Source organism: Labeo rohita, chromosome 6 (assembly GCF_022985175.1).
Source record: "Labeo rohita strain BAU-BD-2019 chromosome 6, IGBB_LRoh.1.0, whole genome shotgun sequence".
Lineage (NCBI taxonomy): Eukaryota > Metazoa > Chordata > Actinopteri > Cypriniformes > Cyprinidae > Labeo > Labeo rohita.
In genome coordinates this window covers 31,249,729-31,270,335 of record NC_066874.1, presented here as the reverse complement: position 1 = coordinate 31,270,335, position 20,607 = coordinate 31,249,729, and positions in this window count along the sequence as shown.

Genomic DNA, 20,607 nt, shown 5'->3' with positions numbered 1-20,607 from the left:
TGAGTATGCTATTTCACCTTCCCTCCACCAGAGGTCCTTCTCCAGAAAGACTGACTGTTTTCCAGACCACCTTTGATCATAGGTGTGTATATTTTCAGTTTTCTGTTATATGTTTGTAGCTCAGATCAAATATTATGAGTTGGGTCAGAATTTTAGCTGGATTCTCCTGGTAAGTTGGATCTTTTTCTGCTCTTGGTTTATTGTGCTGCTTTGGATTGTTTTCAGGATATGCATATTTGATTGGGCCTTTTGCATATTGGCCTGTGATTGTGCACCTTTGTGATGCAGCTCTCTGAATTATGTGATTCTGATTGGTAAGTTGCAGCATTGAGAGGTAATAGTTTTGTATGAATGTGTATATTTGACTGTTGTAAGTTGTTACATGCCAGTCATGGTTGGATTGCAGATTAATAATAATGATAGTGATATTTGAAATCATATTTCATATTCATATTCATGTTTCTATCTATCTATCTATCTATCTATCTATCTATCTATCTATCTATCTATCTATCTATCTATCTATCTATCTATCTATCTATCTATCTATCGTTCTATCGTTCTATCTATCGTTCTATCATTCTATCGTTCTGTCATTCTGTCGTTCTGTCATTCTATCTATCGTTCTTTCATCGTACTTTCTATTGTTCTATCTGTCATTCTATTCAACTATCTATCTATCTATCTATCTATCTATCTATCTGTCGTTCTATCTGTCGTTCTATCTGTCTGTCTGCCTGTCTATCTATGTCTATCTATCTATCTATCTATCATTCTATTGTTCTGTCGTTCTATCTATCTTATGTTCTATCATTCTATCTATTGTTCTTTCATCATACTTTCTATTGTTCTATCGTTCTATCTGTCATTCTATTTAACTATTGTTCCATCTCGTTCTTTGTCGTTCTTTCTGTCATTCTATCTATCTATCTATCTATCTATCTATCTATCTGTCTATCTATCTATCTATCTACCTGTCGTTCTATCTATCTGTCTGTCTGTCTATCTATCAGTCTATCATTCTATCATTCTGTCGTTCTATCTATCGTTCTTTCATCATACTTTCTATTGTTCTATCGTTCTATCTGTCATTCTATTTAACTATTGTTCTATCTGTCGTTCTATCTATCTATCTATCTATCTATCTATCTATCTATCTATCTATCTATCTATCGTTTTATCGGTCTATCGTTCTATCGTTCTGTTGGTCTATCTGTCTGTATCTATCTATCTATCTATCTATCGTTCTATATATCGTTCATCTTATCTATCGTTCTGTCATTCCATCATCCTATCTATCGTACTTTCGCTCTATCTATCCATCTATCATTCGTTCGTTCTATCATTCTATTTATCTGTCTTCTATTGTTCTATTGTTTTATCTATCTCTATCTATCTATCTATCTATCTATCTGTTCTGTTGTTCTGTCTATCTATTTGTTTTTCTAGTAGATTATAAAACAATAATAATTCAGAGTTTTAACAGGTAAATGTGTTTGCTGGAAATATGTGTGTGTTGTGCCTTATGTGACCTTACTTAAGGAATCATATGAGTCAGAACCACAAATGGTTGCGGTCATTAATTTGCTCATCCACTTCCATTAACTCTCTCCATCCCCTCTATCCATGTCTCTAGGAAGTGGACTGTTGGTCTGCAGGTTACTTTTGCTCTTGAGCACAAGGTGCCGATTCCTTCATTTGGTTCATGTTTCGTGCTCAGTTTAAAGTACTCATGATAAGCTGATCAAAGTCTTTCTAATCAGAAGTGCTGGTACTATGATGTAATATTTCAGTCGCTGATACAATCTCTGGCATTACAACTTTAGGTGTGCTTTTAGTGTTACCTTGCCTTCTGCTTTTCATTCCACTAACTAAATATTGCGGGTAATGGATCAGGTGCCTACAGTAAAAAAAGTTATTGTATTGCGCTATATTGCACAACCCAAAAGAATGGGAAAATCAGACAATATCCAATATTCTCAGTATCAGTTTTTACTATTAACTATTATTCAAAAATATTGAAGAGCAATATCTTTTGTTTTTAGCCCTGAAATTAGTTGAAATTGGGAAAGACTATTCTAACTTATGAGTGCAATAAGGAAATAGGAAAACAAATGAAACAGTCGGTGTTATTGATCTTGCATTTTACAAAGACACTATCAAATAACTCTTAGCCCACCCTCACATAATTTGGAAGACAGGCTGAATCATATTGGATTAGTAGTTTGACTGCATGCAGTGAATTTGTACTCAGGAGAGCAGCCCAAAAAAACCTAAACAACTTTTTTGCGAATCTATGCAGAGTTTTATGCATGAATCCCCAGGACTGATATTGTCTCTCTTTCTCTCATGCGCCTCTAGCCAGAACTGTTTGCAAATGTACTGCATCTTCTGATGGAAAGAAGCTTCATTTTGGTTAAAATGGAATGTGCATTTCATTTCACTGAAAGAGAGAGAGATTTTTATCCTGTCCGGAGGAGGAAAAAGTTCTGTTCTCATTTGTCAATATATTTAGTTTTAGTTGACTGAGCAATTCCCGAGATGTCAGGACTACAGCAGAGTCTGTGCAGTAATGAGTTTCTTTAAGTTCACCAATGAAGTGCAGGTATCAGAGAGACGAAAAAAAAAAAAAAAAAGCTAACATTTAAATAATGAAAGCATGGGCACACATCATGCATAAAGAGTAGGGATGCAGTCAACGGCAAAAAAGATTATATATATATATATATATATATATAAATAATATATATATATATATATATATATATACACTGCTGTTTAAGCGTTTGGGATTGGTAAGATTTTTAATGTTTTTAAATAAGTCTCATGCACAAAAAGGCTGCATATTTGATCAAAATACCGAAAAAATAGTAATATTGTGAACTATTATTGCAATTTAAAATAACGGTTTTCTATTTTAATATACTTTAAAATATAATTTATTCCTGTGATGAAAAGTTGAATTTTCATCAGCTATTACTTCAGTCTTCAGTGTCACATGATCCTTCAGAAATCATTGTAATATGCTGATTTATTATCAATGTTGGAAATCTTTTTGCAGTTTCCCTACATTTTTTCTTTGAAAGAAATTAATGTTTTTATTCTGCAAGGATGTGTTAAATTAATTTAAAAAAAAGTGTGTATATATGGTTAAATTATGTGGGTATATAAAAGTATATATCAGTATGGTTAAATTATGTGGGTCAGAAAAACACAAAAATCACTTCTTTTTTAACACTGTTGGCTCATTTATAATTAATTACTTGTGTTTTCCCTCATTTTTAAGTCGCTTTGAACAAAAGCAAGTGCTAAATGAATAATGTAAACATTTTTTATTATTCAGCATTACTAAGTGCCGACATTTGTCAACAATACTGATGTTGCTGATATTATGATGGATGAGCTATTTTTTCACTAAACACAACCACTGATCAAACCGCTACCACATAGCAATGTACAAACTGGAACTGAAGTACGAAAAAGCCATAAGAAATCTAAACTGTTCTAATGCTAAACTATATAGAGATTTAGCAGAGACAGAATCATGCAGAGATAGGCCATAACACATTAGCATATGGAGCTTAGAAGCGGCATTGAGTGACGGCTCGCTCCTGCCTCCTGGCCACAGACTGCCATCTCCTCCCTGCTGCTCCTGAGGCTTTTGTGCTCGGCTGTGATCCGGGGATCCGAGATAATGTTCTGTTTGCTCGTTCTGGCTTTAACATGCCCAGTTGTCTCTGTACCGCCAGGGGGTAGCAAGCGGGATGAATAGAGAGCAAGCCCATGTTAAGGTTCTTCCCTTGGGGACTGACACTGGCAGAAGTCATGTGGAGCGACAGCCGTACTGCTATGAACACTAGAAGTGTGATATATACCTAGTTTGTTCTCACTCTTCAACTATTTCAATGTTGTACTTCAGTGTTGTACCTTGTCTATTTGTATACTAGCGCTCCTAAAGGTGAATTAAATAAGTGTAATTTATTTTTAGGGGTATTCAAGTGAAAGGAAGTTTGTGTAAAAAAATGTAAAATGTAATGTAAATGTTTGCTAACTATTAATTAAATCAAATTAGATCTAAATATTTGATTAAAAAGATTCATAAATTTATGAAAACAAATTTGATTACATTTTTAAAATTACTTGTTTTATTTTAATTTAAATAAATGCATTTTTAAAAATAAATATTTAAAAAAGATTAAAATGTTATTTACAAATAAATATTTGTGATGGAAATACATGTAAAAATTGTTAAATAAATCTACATGTAACAGTATAGTACTATAGTGAGTAGGCAAAAAAAAAAGTATTAGAAATATTTTCCATTACACATTACATTGATAATGTTAGTTTTTCGCAGCATTAAAGGTGTCTTTATAAATTAAAATATTTAACTAATTTTAGCACATTTAATGCTTTTACCTAATTTGCCTTTTAAATGGCTGTCCTGTTTGATTCCTAAGGACTGGTCATAATAAGAAGACCAATACAGGTGTTTGTGTTCCAAACAGTGCTGTAGGCTTGTTTATTGCCGTAAGACTTTTGCTTATCAGTTAATGATGGAGGAAAGCCTTTTTAAATGCAAATTTAAAAGTCGTTTGTGGTTTTAAGGCTCGCCGAGCATGATGCAATTTAGCCTGTTGTACAAGTTTACAACTAAGGATTTTTCCTAGCGTATGGTTGCTGCTTGCATCGCTTTTTGACTTATATTTATAAACTTTTACATTTGATGAAAGATTTCAAAGACAAAATTGTTTTTTGAATAATTGCATTTTACATTTATGCATTTGACAGACACTTTCATCCAAAGCTACTTGCATTGCATTCAAGGCAGACATTTGATCAAGTTCATGCATTCCCTGAGAGTCAAACCCATTTCTGTGTCGCAAGCATCATACTCTATTTTTCAAGCAATATGAAATGCTATGGAATGGAGTGCTTCAGGGATGACGTTGTATACCAAAACCCAGAAAAGAATAAGCATTTTAGCTTCTAGTTTCATTGTCAGTGGGTTTTTAGCAATAATACAAAAGCCAATGGAAAAATCCTGTTGGGTTTTTGTGGAGGGAACCAGGATGATAACATTTGGTTTGGACTTCCGGTTCATTAACCGCTATAGGGAAATAAGAAAAACAACAAAGTGCAATAAATGGTAAAATTGCTTGTGCTACAACCTAGTGTGTTTCTTAATAAGACAATACATTAAAATAATTTGCAATATCAAGCAGCAAAACAAGCTGTTTTGTACAGCTAAAAATAGCTTGACGTAGATGAGACAGGAAGCCAGACCCATAAAATTTGCAAATGGTCGTGCAAGCTCTTACAGAAAAAATAAGGTCGCTAACACTTAATAATGTGCACAATAAGAGAAAGAATGTGTATTAAGAAAGTAAATGGTCCATTTAGATTTCATGTTGACTTAAATGCATTTCTTTCATGACAACTCTCGGCGGGATTGGCATGGTAATGTGCATGACAATGTTAATGTATTTGGTTTTGGCGGAATAGATCTGCTACACTCTTAAAAATAAAAGTGCTTCACAATGCCATAGAAGAACCTTTTTTGTCTAAATGGTTCCATAAAGAACCTTTAACATCTAAAGAACCTTTGGTTCTTTGTGGCGAAAGAAGGTTCTTCAGATTATAAAAAGGTAAGAAAAAGATGGTTCTTTAAAGACCTGTGCTGCTGCTGCTGCTGTGAGCATGTAAGAAATACTGCTGCTGTACATGTAACACATATGAATAACCTCCATATGGCATACATGAATCACCTTGCAGCAGATCTATACAGGTGGAGCTGGGGAAGGTGGAGGGTTTCTGAAGCATGCTGCCCACTGCTACAGGAAGCAGTAGTCATATATTTGAATGTTGAGCAGTGAGCTCATTGGCTACCGAAACAGAAGAGAACCAGTCAGCTGTGCTATGTAATAATGATGTCATTAGGTCAGATTGAGTTAGACCTATCGCACTGTGCCATCTAGAGTTTCATGCCAGAACTCTTATATATATATTAAAAGCAGTTACTTCATTTCAAAAGGAAACATGTGGCAAACTTCAGCTAATTCTACAGATTACTCCCAATTAATTATTTAAGAATATCGACTGCCCTAATCTTTATCTAAAGCTACCTAGCCAGTGTTTTGTCATTTGTCATTATCCGTCCTTTATGATGAGTTGACCTGCCTGGATGTTGACGAACTGTGAAGTCGTCTAAGCCGTGACAGCACAGCTCAGATGGGATAATCGGTTAATCCATTATCTGCTTAGCCACGGAGGTGACTGGCCATGTGTGTGTCACTGGCTCTTATTTAATGATGAAGATGCTTTTCACAGGGAGTGAGGGCTAAGAGGGGGTTTTTGGAGGCCAGGTTTCTGTCAGCTCCAAAAGCCCTGCAGTGTCTTTTTCGACTGGACTATCCTTGTCTGACCTCTCGACATGATGAAATACTGAATCAGGGTTGCCATTTGTGTGCCCTATTATTGACAATGGTAAAGATCAAAGAAGAGGAAAATCTTGTAAATCCTCGTTGTGATTGCTTCCGTGGAAAAACATGTTTTCTCAGCTACAAAACGCTGCATCTTGGTATTCACCTTTCATCTCCAAATCCATCTCTCCAAAGTTTCACGGCGAAAACACCCTGAGCCAAACTGTTCTTAGAGGCCTGACTGTCAAAGTAGGATTTTTTTTTTTTTGTTCCTTCAGGAGGGATTTTATATCTTTTCTCAAGCCTTTCCCTCGTCTTTCTTTCAGTCACACAGTTTGACGTCTCTCTTCCGTAGGCAACGGGAGTCGTGTCTCGTTGCGCAGAAGTCATAGCGAGAGGTGTGAGCGGGTATTTCTCAGTCAGGAGATTAGTATTAGCATTGGATTAGCAAAGGGTGCTGCCTTCGCAAGCTCCTAGTGTGCGTCTAAATGTAGCGTCGGACTGTCTTGTGTGCAAAGTGCAAACAATGAGACGCACATATATACACACACACTTACACACACACATATGTTATTACTACAGGAGCTAATTGCAGTTGAGCGGTGCTACTTCATATAGGTAAAGAAAGACTGGAGCACATTAGCCTTTAGCGGCTTAGACTAGCTGTTCAACAGCTTTTTAAACTGTCTGTCTTGTCTCAAGCCCATTAGTTAAAGGGTTAGTTCACCCAAAAATGAAAATTAGCCCATTATTTACTCATGGTCAAGGCATCCTATACACTGTAAAAAACAATTTGCTGAGTCAAATTAAAATAATTTGTAACCTGGCTGCCTTAAAATTTTAAGTTCAGTCAACTCAAAAAAGTTTATTTAACTTGAAATGTTAAATTATACTAAGTGACAACTTAGATATTTGAGTTGAGTTAACTTAAAATTTTAAGGCAGCTGGGTTACTTACCCATCTGTTAAGTTTAGCAAACACAAATATCTAAGTTGTTACTTAGTACAACATAACATTTCAAGTTGACTAAACTTATTTTAATTGACTGAACTTAAGGCAGCAGGGTAACAAATTATTTTAAGATGACTCAACAAATTGTGTTTTTTTTTTTTTTTTTACAGTGTATCACTGTTCTTTCAGACAAATGCAAGTGGAGTTATAATAAAAATGTCTTCCTCAAGCTTTATAATGGTAATGGGCGGGTGTTTCTTTTCATCAGTTCAAAACAAGTCCAATAAAGTGCATCCATCCATAATAAATAAATATAAAACGTAATAATCACTTAGCTCTAATAATCTCTAGCTTGCACTAACTGTTGTACATGAAAGCCTGGTAGATCACGTAGAATGAAAGCCTGGCTTTCTAAAAAATAGTTTGTCATAAAAAATTATATATGTGACCCTGGACCACAAAACCAGTTGTAGGTAGCACGGGCATATTTGTAGCAATAGCCAACATTGTATAGGTCAAAAGTTTTTTTTTTTTTTATGCCAAAAAATTATTAGGATACTAAGTAAAGATCATGTTCCATTAAGATATTTTGTACATTTCCTACCGTAACAACTGTAACATTACTAACAACTTCATTTGGACAACTTTAATAGTGATTTTTAGTTGTATCTTGCCCAAATATATCCTAACAAACTATACCAATCAATGGAAAGCTTATTTATAAATCGCAGTTTAATAAATTTTACCCTTATGACTGGTTTTGTGGTCCATGTCACATATTACATTATATTTATATATTATTATTAATATATTGAACAAATGTAAGAATATCTAATATATATTTTATATATTCTAATATATATATATATATTGTTTTTTTTTTTTTTTGGAAATTCAGCATGTACAAATTAATAATGTTACAAAAGATTTCTGTTTCAAAAATACAGTTTTTTGTTGTTTTTTGAACTTTCTATTCATCCTGACATCAATCCTGAAAAATATGTATCACGATTACCACAAAAAATATTTCTAAATATTTAAGTAATGGCTGTTGAAAATTCAGTTTGCCATCACAGGAATAAATTACATTTAAAAAAAAATATTCCAATGACAAATAGCTATTTTACATTGTAATTCTATTTCAGAATATTACTTTTCTACTGTATTTTTGAATAAATAAATGGAGAGTTGGTGAGAAGAAAAGACTTCTTTCAAAAAACATAACTTACTGACCTTTGAACAGTAGTGTGTAAAAATTATAATACTGTTTTTTATTTATTATGATTAACAAACTGCATGCTTTAGATATATGAATTCAGATATAAAAATGATTTTCTGCTGGCGCAACAATGTAAAATATTAAGAAACTGCTGTTTGTCTCTGTTTTATAGGAGCTCTCTCTCTGTGAGTGTGTGTGTGTGGTGTACCGCTGTGCTATGATGATTTAATAACAGCCCAGAGATGATTTCACTAGCACAGATCAATGTTGAGCGGCCGGAGAAAGAAAATTATTACTCTGCACTCCCAATACCTTTTACTAGAGAAGCCACTCATAGCATCCCATTGCACCACTTTTATAAAACTGATGTGGAGGGGTGGAAAATCATATAAAAATGCTATTTATTTTTCATCTCCTCTTATATTACACTTGTGCACTTCTCTCCCCTCGTCTCCCCGAAGGTTTCTAGGTATTGTTCGGGATGAAATGCAGACAAATGCGCTGTTTTCTGTGCGTGTTTTGGCCGTGGTGCACCATGCAGCTCTAAGAGAGATGAATGAAAAACATATATGTGTTTTGACATGCCATTATACATTCACAACCTGTATGGGTTGTGTATTGGCACAATGCAGACAAAATACCTTATATTTCTTAAATCTATAAAATTAAAAGTGCTTTTTTTATACCAGATTTTAAACATGTATAGCTCAGTTACCTTTAAGAGTACACTAGCATATAGATGAGCTTAAAGCACTGACTAAAAGCTGCAAAACTTCAATTTTAATTTCACGTTCTCCTTAAAATCCCATCATTTTAAAACATAAAGGCCTGAGTTAACTATATAAAGCAGTCAAGGGAAGATTTGACTTTGCTGATGGAAGAAAGCTGTCTTTGTGACATGGACAATGTGAGATTTAACACTCCATTCAGAATGCAAATTAAGTCTCAGGTCCTTTGTATGAGGTTTGACGTCCAAAGCCTGATTGCCAAGATTATTTAATTGTTTGTCCTATTCTCCATGAGTGCAAGTGAAAAGAGGCTATTATATTTGTATGAATTTCCCGAAAATGGTATTCATGCGAGTTATAATAGCTGACAGGCAATCATTTTAACATTGTTCAGAGCGCTGGCATCATCTGGAAAATATTTACCTGAAATTACACAAGTTCACAAATGATGTTTGTGAACTTGAGAGTTTATAAACACAGAGACTCAAGATAGCAAACATCCCATCCACCGTTATAAGCTTCAACCGCACAGATGAATATTTTTAAATGTGCTTGAGTGCATGAATTATTCATGTAGTTAAAATCTTAATTCCCATGGCAGTGACTGCTGAAATCCAGCCTGGCCTACAAAGAAGTAATGTGATGTTGCCTTTAAACATGGTAAGGAACATCTTAACTTGACATGACAGCTGAAAAAATTGACATATGAGTATATTTTATTTGATTTTTCCACCTGTTTTCTATTTTCTTCTTGTTCTAAAAATCTATTTATTTCTTTAATGGTGGAATGAGTAATAGTGGTCATTTGTATGAAAGAATTGGATGTTTTCTTAAAGGTATAGTGTGTAATTATTATTATTATTATTATTTTTTAATTCTTTCTCATGTTCCAATCAGTGTTGCCAAGTCTGTTTTTTTCCGTGGAATTGGGCTATTTTAACACTGTTGCTGTGGGTTGTTTTTGATATCTGCGGGTTGAATTGACCCCAATAGCGTCATATTTAGGCCCTGAAATGCAAATTTACCAGGGGGAACCCCAACAAAAACATGCATTTTATCCCCTCGAAATGTCATTGGGCGTCGATGCCAATAGCCTCATGGTTAGTGCTGCGGGCGTCCCGAGTTCGAATCCTGGCTTGTGGACCTTTTCCGATCTTCCCCCCTTCTCTCTCTCCTACTTTGCTTCCTGTCTTATCTACACTTTCCTAAATAAAGGCATATAAATGTCATTGGGCTAGTTTTAAGTAGCAATTGGGTGGGTTTTTTTGCGAAAACCTGGCAACCCTGGTTTCAATGGCTCCACTGATGTTTTGGTGCTGCTAAAATGAATTAAATATCATGTAAATATTGTCCTAGGTTTAGTTCTTAAAGGCATAGTTCAGCCAAAAATGAAAATTCTGTAATTCATTTATTGTTTTTGGTCCATGCAATGAAGGTCAATGGGGTCCAATGTTGTTTGGAAACCAATGTTCATTAGTATTCCACAGAAGAAAGAACATTATACATGTTTGGAACAACATAAGGATGAGTAAAAATGACAGATTTTCATTTTTAGGTGAACTATCCCTTTAATGTTTTTATTTTTTTCCCATTCCATTGCCTTAATATATCTCCTTTTATTTAATTTATCCATTTTCTTTGTAAAATTGAAATCTAATCTTGGCCTTTTGGGAAGTGCTCATCAAATCATCCATAATTGGCCATATTCAGCCACTGCGTGATTGAATCAAAAATATATTATCTGCCACATGCACTTACAAAGAATATTGTGCGTTGTGTTTTCAGACTCTTTTCAGCCCAGTCCTCGTCTGGACCCTTTGGTGCTTCTTCCAAATGATAGCCTCTTAATGTGCTCAGTACATGAGATTATGACTATTGATCACGCAATCATTAAATTATGTCCGAGGTAGTGCATCAAAATTGATCCATGCAGTTCTTTAGATGAGTAATGGGCTTCCATCTTTGCTCAAGTTTCACTCTGCACTTCTGTTCTCCTAGTCCTAAACACTTTGAACTAACAATGAGGTCTTCAGGTCATTGTATGCATCCTTGAGATGCGGTCTTGACATCAGACGAGTTCAGAGAAAAGTCACTTCATTTCCACAAGAGGTCTTTGTCCCGGGAGCTTGCGCTCCGTGCAAACAGCAGGGGGTCCCGAGTCTCCCAAGCACACATGCGTTGGTATTAAAAGGCCAGAGAGGCGCTTCTCCAGCGCTGAGGTGAAGCTGATATTACACACATTAGTCATCTCATTAAACTGCTCAGCGGGGAGAGACGTTGTTTGAGCAGTTTTAATTGAAAGAGAAGTCATAAGAAGGAGCAATGGGTCCATGTGAAGTTTCGCAGCGGAGTCTGCCCTGGAACGGAGGACCTAATATCCTGACGCTAGGCAAACAAGACGAGGTATCCAAAGTTTCACGGCTGTGTAATCGATTAAAGTCAGTGACCGGTGTTACAGAGCTTCATTACACAAAAGTTGGTTTGATTAAACTTCATTCGCAATTAAGACTGTTTGCAAAGGTGTTTGCTTAGCTTGACGCTAACGGAGTTAGTTAATTGAATTAGAAGTTGTAGCTCATGATTGAGGTTTAAGTTCTTTCCGCTTACTTAAACGGTTTATAAACCCTTAAAACCTTTGTATGCTCACTGACTCAAGAATATTACTGAAACAAGTGGGCGTTGGTCAAGTTAAATAAAAGTGGCCATAGTTGAAGATACACTATAGGGGAGAGTGGGGTAAGTTGACCCACCCCCTGTATCTTGGAAGCTGTACACTTTTACTATCATGTGGCCAGACTGTGAAAAGGAGAAACACATGGGACGAGTGGAAGGCACCCATTTACTCTATAAACTGTTTTTGGCTGTCAAAGTAATGGCTGTTACATTAAAACAAATTTATTCAGGTCTAAAAATATTTATGATGCATACAGGTGATTTAGCAACATGTAAAACCATGAAAATCATTTAGCTAAATATTAGCCTAAATTTGCAAGCTAGCTCAATTTTTCCATAATTCCAACTATGGGGCAAAGTGAGCAAAATGCTGTGGGGTAAGTTGAGCCAGCATTTTCACTTACCCCACCGAAAGGCAAGAGTTAAATCTCTGAAGTACAAACTGGTCTGGTTTAGTTTATCATATATATAGATATTATTTGTAGTTTATTTGATAGTGATAGTGTACAAATGCACCAAATTCAAAGAACCAGATGATGCTTTTCACTACATTATAATCATATATATCTTAATGGCCTGTTCGACATTGCAGAAAAGGTACCATGCCGAATATCTTTTTACTAAAATATTTATTAGTTTCAGTGACATTTAATCCTTTGTTCTAATTTATTTTTTAATTTTGCTCAACAAACTCTCTGTTTAGTCTGTTTTTGGGAAGGTTAAAACATTTTTGAAACACATTGTTTCAGAAATGCAGATGATTAAAGATTGAAAATTAAAATAAATTTGATTGGTTTTATTTTGTTCAAGTTAGCTTAAGAAAAGAAATATGATTATTTGTAAATTTAAATTTGATTATTAAGTTAGTTTTTAAAAGCGGTAAATTTCACATGGGTTTAAATCAGATTCTTCTGCCTCTTTTTCCCTCATCTTAAGGACCAAATGAGTAAAAAATGGCTTATCTTACCCTCATCTCCCTTAATACTGTGTAAAGTAGCTTACTGTAGCTTGGTTAAACTTAGTGTCAGTTAATTAAATTAATGCAACTGTAGCTTGTTCATGATTTCATCTTAAAGGGGTTATCAGATGCCCATTTTCCACAAGTTGATATGATTCTTTAGGGTCTTAATGAAAAGTCTATAATATACTTTGGTTAAAAATTCTCAATGGTTGTGTAAAACAACACCTTTTTATCTTGTCAAAATAAGCTCTGCAAAAATTATCCCATTCTGAGGGATTGTTCCTGTAAATGCAAATGAGCTCTGCTCCCCCCCGCCTCCTCTGTGAAGTGATGAGCGATTGTTTACTTCAGCCGCATTTAGCGCGTTTAGCCACGAAACTTGCTAACTAGCACGTTGTTAGTAAAGGTGATTGCAGAGATTTATTAAAAAAACACCTTATACTCACTTCTGCTGTAGGTGAAGCTGGATCATGAATGATTTGTGCGAACATAGACGCATTTAGATCGCAAGGCGCATTCCCTTCACAAACAAACGTAATCCACTGCATCTTCAGCAGCTCAGATGTCGGGAATAAATGACGACCACTATGTTCATCATTACATCCAGCAACAGAACACCTCAATCGCTCAATCGGAGATTTGTTTAACTTACATCCCTGCTCCAGCATTGAAACAATGGAGGTCGGACTGTTACAGCTGATCTGAGGTAAGACGCTCATGTCAATCAACTATTGTGGGAGCGCCCTCTGTCGGTGTGACACCACACCGACAGGCATCTGAGAATGGCTCGATTTAAAAAAGGGGATATTATTTTTACAGATTAATTAAAAACCACTGCATGGATTTTTATCATTATAGGGTAGATTTGTACATACACTGCCAACACACATTAATGTTCAAACAACACGTAAAAGTGAAGTTTGCATCCGATGACCCCTTTAAGTTCTTTCCAATTAGTCAAACAGTCTACAAACCTTTGAAATCTTAGTAAGCGCATTGACTCAAGAATATTATCGTAAAAAGCGGACTTTGGTCACGTTAAATGGATAGTGCATGAAAAAATTAAAATACAGTCCTCATTTACTCACCCTCATGACTTGTGGAACTCAAAAGTTCTACAGGTTTGGAATGACATGAGAGTGAGTAAACATTAAGTTTTATTTTTTGCTGAACTATTCCTTGAACCTGAATGAAGAATTAATACAGTGTCAGTGGTCTTGTGATTATAAGAGGCAATTGAAGATCTATGAGCGATTTGATAGTTGCACAGCTGTAATATTCCAATAAACCAACCTCCTATCTGACACTGGTCTTCAATAACTTCCTGGGTGCATGAGTATCTGATCTGACTGACCACAATTTCCTGTTGTTCTGTCTAGTGTATTTAATAAAAGGGAGAAAGTGTTAGGACGCGGCATGCGGGAAGAATTAAAATGAAGTTCTGGAGGAGTTTTGAAGGTTGTGGGGCCTATTTGCGATGAGAGTGAAAATGAATATTACCTGAGGAGTTTCAGTAATCAACAGACTTTGTATTAGAAAAATATGAACCAATATAAAAACTTAAATACAGTCAAAATACAATCAGAAATATATGGGCATAATAGCTTTTCTGGATGGCCAATGAACTGTTAATGATGAATTTGAATAGGCGCTTAATCTTGTGGATGTAGAGATGCATGGAGATGGTGCTTAATGTATATGTATTTTAAACTAATGGATCTTTCTTCAACTATAGGCACTCTTGGCCTTGTGGACTAGTTTAATTTGACCGTTTACATCATATGTATGTACCCTGGAGCACAAAACCAGTCACAGAGGTCAATTTTTTTTAAATATATTAAGTTTTATAAATCATCTGAAAGCTGAATAAGCTTTCTGCTGATGTATGGTTTGTTAGAATATGACAATATTTAAGATACTACTAACTGAAAATCTGGAATTTGCTGGTGCAAAAAATATATATATAAATATATTTACAAAATCTTCCATAAAGTTGTCCAAATGAAGTTCTTAGCAATGCATATTACTAATAAAACATTACGTTTTGATATATTTACGGTAGAAAGTACCATAAGAAGAAAAATCAATAATTTTGACCCATACAATGTATTGTTGGCTATTGCTACAAATATACCCGTGCTTGCATATATACTGGTAAAACTCTTGGTTATGATGGAAATTAGGCTACTGATGAGAGATGGATGTAATTTGTGGATGAAAAAAATGTAAATGCATCATTTTCAAGCAATAAATATGCTAAAATGGTCTCTGGTATTTATTTTACTCTCTCAAAGAGTGAAATAATCATAGGCCAATATTTATATTTTGGAAAAGGTTCTGTCAACATAAAATGTAGTAATTAAATAATTGTATGGATTTAAATAAATGTTATACAAATTTTATATTAAATATATTGCATTTTATTATATCTTGAGACAGACATAATGTGATAATTAAATATTTTTATTGATTTAGTTAAATGCTATATTAATTTATATTAAATATATTGTATATTTTTATATTTTAAGCTATTGAAGAATTTATATTGTATATTTTTATATCTTAAGCTGTTGAAGAATTTATATTGAATATTTAACAGCTTAAAATGCCTCAGACAAGAGTTAAAAAATAGTCTAAAAAGTATTAGAAAAGTTTGAATGTGTCCTCTAACAAAAAGTATAATATGAAAATTTTATTAAATTATTTTTGTAATCGTAAAAGTGCCTATAACTGAAGAAACTCCCCAAAATACTGTAACTTGGCTATAAACGTCACATTAATCACTTGAAGAAACATTGTATGGTTTTATCTATAAGTTTGATTTGCATTTGGAGGTTGTTGAAGATTCCAGACATGCAGTTTAATCAATAAGTTGAGAACTAATATTTATACATAATGCATGAATTTAGCACCACACAAAAATCGTTCTTGCCCTCTATTTTGCCAGAGACATATTGAATCCGTAATAGCCCGTCCATCTCTCTGGTGATTAGAAAACTCTTTTTCTGAACTCATAAAAATACAGTAGCTAATTCCCTACCTTACCATTTCACTGCTTTCCAATACCGCCCAAAGAAATATCATTAGCTCACACTTTCTTTTTTTCAGGAACGCCTCTTAAATCGTCCAACTCGACCCAGCAGGCTTTGAGCCGGCCAATTAAATCTATTGACTGACTGAGAGATGTTCCCTGCATGTAGGAGAAAAGAAGAGTGGATGGCACATTGCATGCATTTGATGGTGGACAATCAAGCTTATGAGAGTTCTTTATGACCTTTCCGATGATTGGGATGAGCGTGGTAAATGGCTAAAACCTTCAGGCACAAAGTACATGTGATATTACACACACATTCATGCTGTAGCAAGGCCTCCTGGTGGCTGTAACTATTGGCAGGTGTGTGGGGGGGACGGCTTCCCACCTCTCGGAGAAACAGAATGATTTGCACCTACAGTATGGAGCTTTTCAATCCACGGCCCCCTCCTGTTTTTATTAACTCTGCTGCTGACACTACTTCTACTTTTGCCTTTAAAGTTAAATATATATAGAATGGGGGTACAAAGGTCTGAGAGCAACAGTGAAAATGCTTATATGTCACAATAGTTGTTATGTAAAAATGTATTATGTTTAAATATAACTCATATTACAATGTATTATTTAAGTTAAACTTTGAATCCCAGATGATGTGGTTTCAGACTCTTATATATTAGTTTTTATTAAGTTAAATATTCATTATATTTAAATATTGTGCACACACACACATATAACAAAGCTATCAACTATTTTTTATTATGTTTTGTATGATTCACTCATCCATATCAATGCATTTTAATTAAAGGCTGAATACTTATGGGTGCAACTGGATGACGAGCATAAAAGTATCTGGTAATTATACTATACATAATGCATTATTACATGTACACGATAGCAGATTTTTATACATTTCTTTATCATTGTCTTGAGCTTAAAACAGCTCCACTTTGTTTTACCCTGCTAAGCTGTTTTGGGAGCTGAGAAGAACAGATGAAACGGCATATCACGCTGTGTCTGTGTGCATTCAGAGGAAGGGTGGAAAACTACACACAGTTGACTCTTGTCCTCTCATTGTAATACTGATCTGAAGCCCTTCTAGTTAGTATGGAAATAAGTTGACGCTGTCTTGTGGAGTTATGAGATAGGGAGTGACTGGCTGGGGGCTGTGGAGTGTTGCACACTGATCTAAAGTTATTTGAGATGTGCTCTCTCTTACTACTCACACAAACAACTCGCACACCCACAGCGATTGTCATTAGCAGTGATTATATTTCAGCTAGAGTTAGGATGTTATCTAGGTCTAGCACTCTGAATGTTTTATTAATATTCAAAATGCTACAGCATTTGTATTTAAAATGTTTTTTGAAGGCTATTGAATGCTAGTAAAATATTTTTGAAGGGTTTTGGATGTTAGTGGTGTCAGCCAATGCAGAACTTAATGCTCAGATGTTGGTGTGTGGTTGTCAGGGTGTAGTTGAGTAGTACTGCAGCGCTATGGTTGCTATATATTTTAAAATATAAAAATGCCCCAAAATATTGCTAATATAGATGTTAAAATTATGTTATAATATATTTACATAACAAAAACTTAATTTCAATATTTTTGGCTATTTTATGATAAATTTTAACGTAATGTATTGTCCAAAACAGATCATATATATATATATATATATATATATATATATGCCCTTTTAAGTACTTTATGTAATTTATGTTGGCACTTAAATAAAATCTATAATTTGTAAATATATTTTCTGTGTTACTTACAACATATATTTAGCAAATATTAAATAGATATTTTTAATACAAAAAAGTAATATTGTTATTGTTGAATGTTATTGTTATTGTTTATAAAAAAATAAATATAAATATAGCTGCAAGCAGCGATCACCGGGGTTCAAGTGCTTGGTATTTAAGCATATGAGGAAAAAGACATTTCATATTATTTAGCAAGGCTGTACCCACCTATGTGATTAAAAAGACATTGTTGGCAAATCCATCTTATTTACAATAGAAATACAGTGTTTTTGAGTCCTTTCCAACTGTAAAAGCGCCAGCTGTGGTCCGATATCCTTAAAACTTTGCATGCTTGTTTATAATCGCCTGCCTCATGTGCTCACCAGGTTTCGTGAAGTTTTGAGTTTTCCTTTAGTTTTCCTTAGGCTTTATATGAATTTGTGTTACAAATTATCTAGCGAAACAATCTGTCATTGTTTTCGAAAAATAAAAATTTGTATACTTTTTAAGCAAAAAAGCTCGTGTAGCAGAGGCTCTGGGTTGCACATTCACGGGTCGTTCTTGAACGATTCGTTCATTTTTAACAAATCTTTAATGGGACTCGGGAAGAACAAGCCGCGTATGCGCAACATCCTATTAGGTTCTGTACTAGAATTAGTTCACCTGTTTCGAGTCTTCAGGTTTTTCGAGTCATTCGCTCATCTTATGGGGCTGTCACGTGATGCTGATTTTGCTAAAATGAATGAAATGACTCGAAAAAAGATTCGTTCATTTTGCTGAACGAGACTCAAAGGTTTGAGTCAGTAAAATAATCCGAACTTCCCATCACTACTACGAATGTACGTGAACGTGCATCCCAGAACCTGTGCTACACAAGCTTTTGTGCTTAAAAAGTATACAAATTTTTATTTTCCAAAAAAAATGACCAATCATTTTGCTAGATAAGACCCTTCTTCCACAGCTGGGATCATTTAGAGCGCTTTGAAGCTGCATTTAAACTATGTTTTGGAAGTTCAAAATCGGGACACCAATGAAGTCCATTATATGGAGAAAAATCCTGAAATGTTTTCCTCAAAAACATAATTTCTTCACGACTGAAGACAGAAAAACATGAACATCTTGGTTGGCAAGAGGGTAAGGAAATTATTTGTGAATTGTTCTGGAAGTGAATCTGAATCTGGAAGTGGAGTTTTCCTTTAAGCTTGTCTAACAGGTGCTCAAACTTCGTCAGCCAATGGCTTCATGTTGTTTGAGATACGCAAATATCCTTATAGACAATTGTGGCACTTTGGACCAAGACCATGCACACCGATGTTGATGTTGAAAGGACAAATTGTTGTGCAGTTATAGTCTTTTTTAATATTCCCCCTTCCCCCCCTCTATTAGTGCCACCAAGTGGCCAAGCCATGCCATTGAGCTCTTACATAAGTGTTACGAGTTTGGTGAAGATATCTCATTCCGTTCAGGAGTTATAGGCATTTTATTAAAAGTGGCCCTGCCCCTTTCAAACGTTTTGGCTTCCCTTTGCGACTGAGTCGAAAGCTCAAGTTTTTTTGATAATCATTGATATTCAGTCTCCAGAGAATTTTTTTTGCACTGGTTGGGTTCCAATCAGCGAAAAACCTAGGACTAGTTCATAAAAGTAGGTTTTTCAAAAAAAAAAAAGTGAAATACCCAAAAATTTTGCCAGGCTTATGATCAAAACGTTTTGTCTGGCATGAGCCAAGGATTCCAACGACATATGACACTTGAGTCTGTGACTAATGGTTGATGAGTTATGAGCGATTTTGTACTTTTGTTCGCTGTAGCGCCCTGGTCAGGCCGTTCGGGGCAAGCCTTGGTCACACTGTAGGTGATGTGAGCACTACCATCCCTCCAAGTTTCAAGTCTCTACGACTCTACGGATTGGTCTGCACGAGCAGTTTTACATGGCGATTGCTGATCCGTGACCATTTTAACAATTACAGGGTTTCAGCACTATGCGTTTGAACCCCTAATAAAAAAATAAATAAATGTTTTTTTTTGGCTAAAATATCATAACTCCATATTTTGACTAAATTATTCTTTATTAAATAATTTCATCTGCTTAAATCGTTTCTCACAATAGACTGAAAGCTCGCTTTCAACAACTAACTGATTGATCTCTTCCACACTATTTTTTTAACTTTTTTTTTTTTTCAGTAATCTGTTTCACTCTGATGTACATCACGATACGGGAGACAAGATCTGTGACTACTTCTGTTTTCTTGGCACTTTAATAAGAACTATTACTACCAAATACATAATGTGTCTATAAACCTGCTTTGTTGATAGCTGTTCTGTTTTAATTCAGAGATTTTTTTTTTTTTTTTTTTTAATTACCTTTGCATTTACACAACTGAAACCTAGAGGATGGGATGAGCATGGGAGATTGATAGTGGAGTTGAAGGCTCATGGACTAGAGTGGGTTGGTATGAAGGATGAAAGGGCACCTTTCTGTGTTAATGAGGCATTGATTTCCACATCACTAAATAATGAATTCATAAATTAGGTCTAACCATAAAACACTGTAACTGAAATCTGCCCACTCAGGGACTTTCTGTCTTATAAATGAACCACAGAGTTGACCATAAGCATTCTTCAACTAGATCTTGCATTCTCTAGCAAGGATTCACTATCTTGACACATCTCAAAGATTGCATTCGATCTGTCTATCAATCTATCTGTCTGTCTATCTATCTGTCTATCTATCTGTCTATCTATCTATCGTAACACTGTTTTTTTTAGAATACAAAATCACTGTTGCATAGCACTTTGGGTAATTTTTTTTCTTTTTTTCCTTTGGCCATCATAGACATGATGACAGCATTTTTGGGCCAATAATACCCCAAAATACTGCATACTAG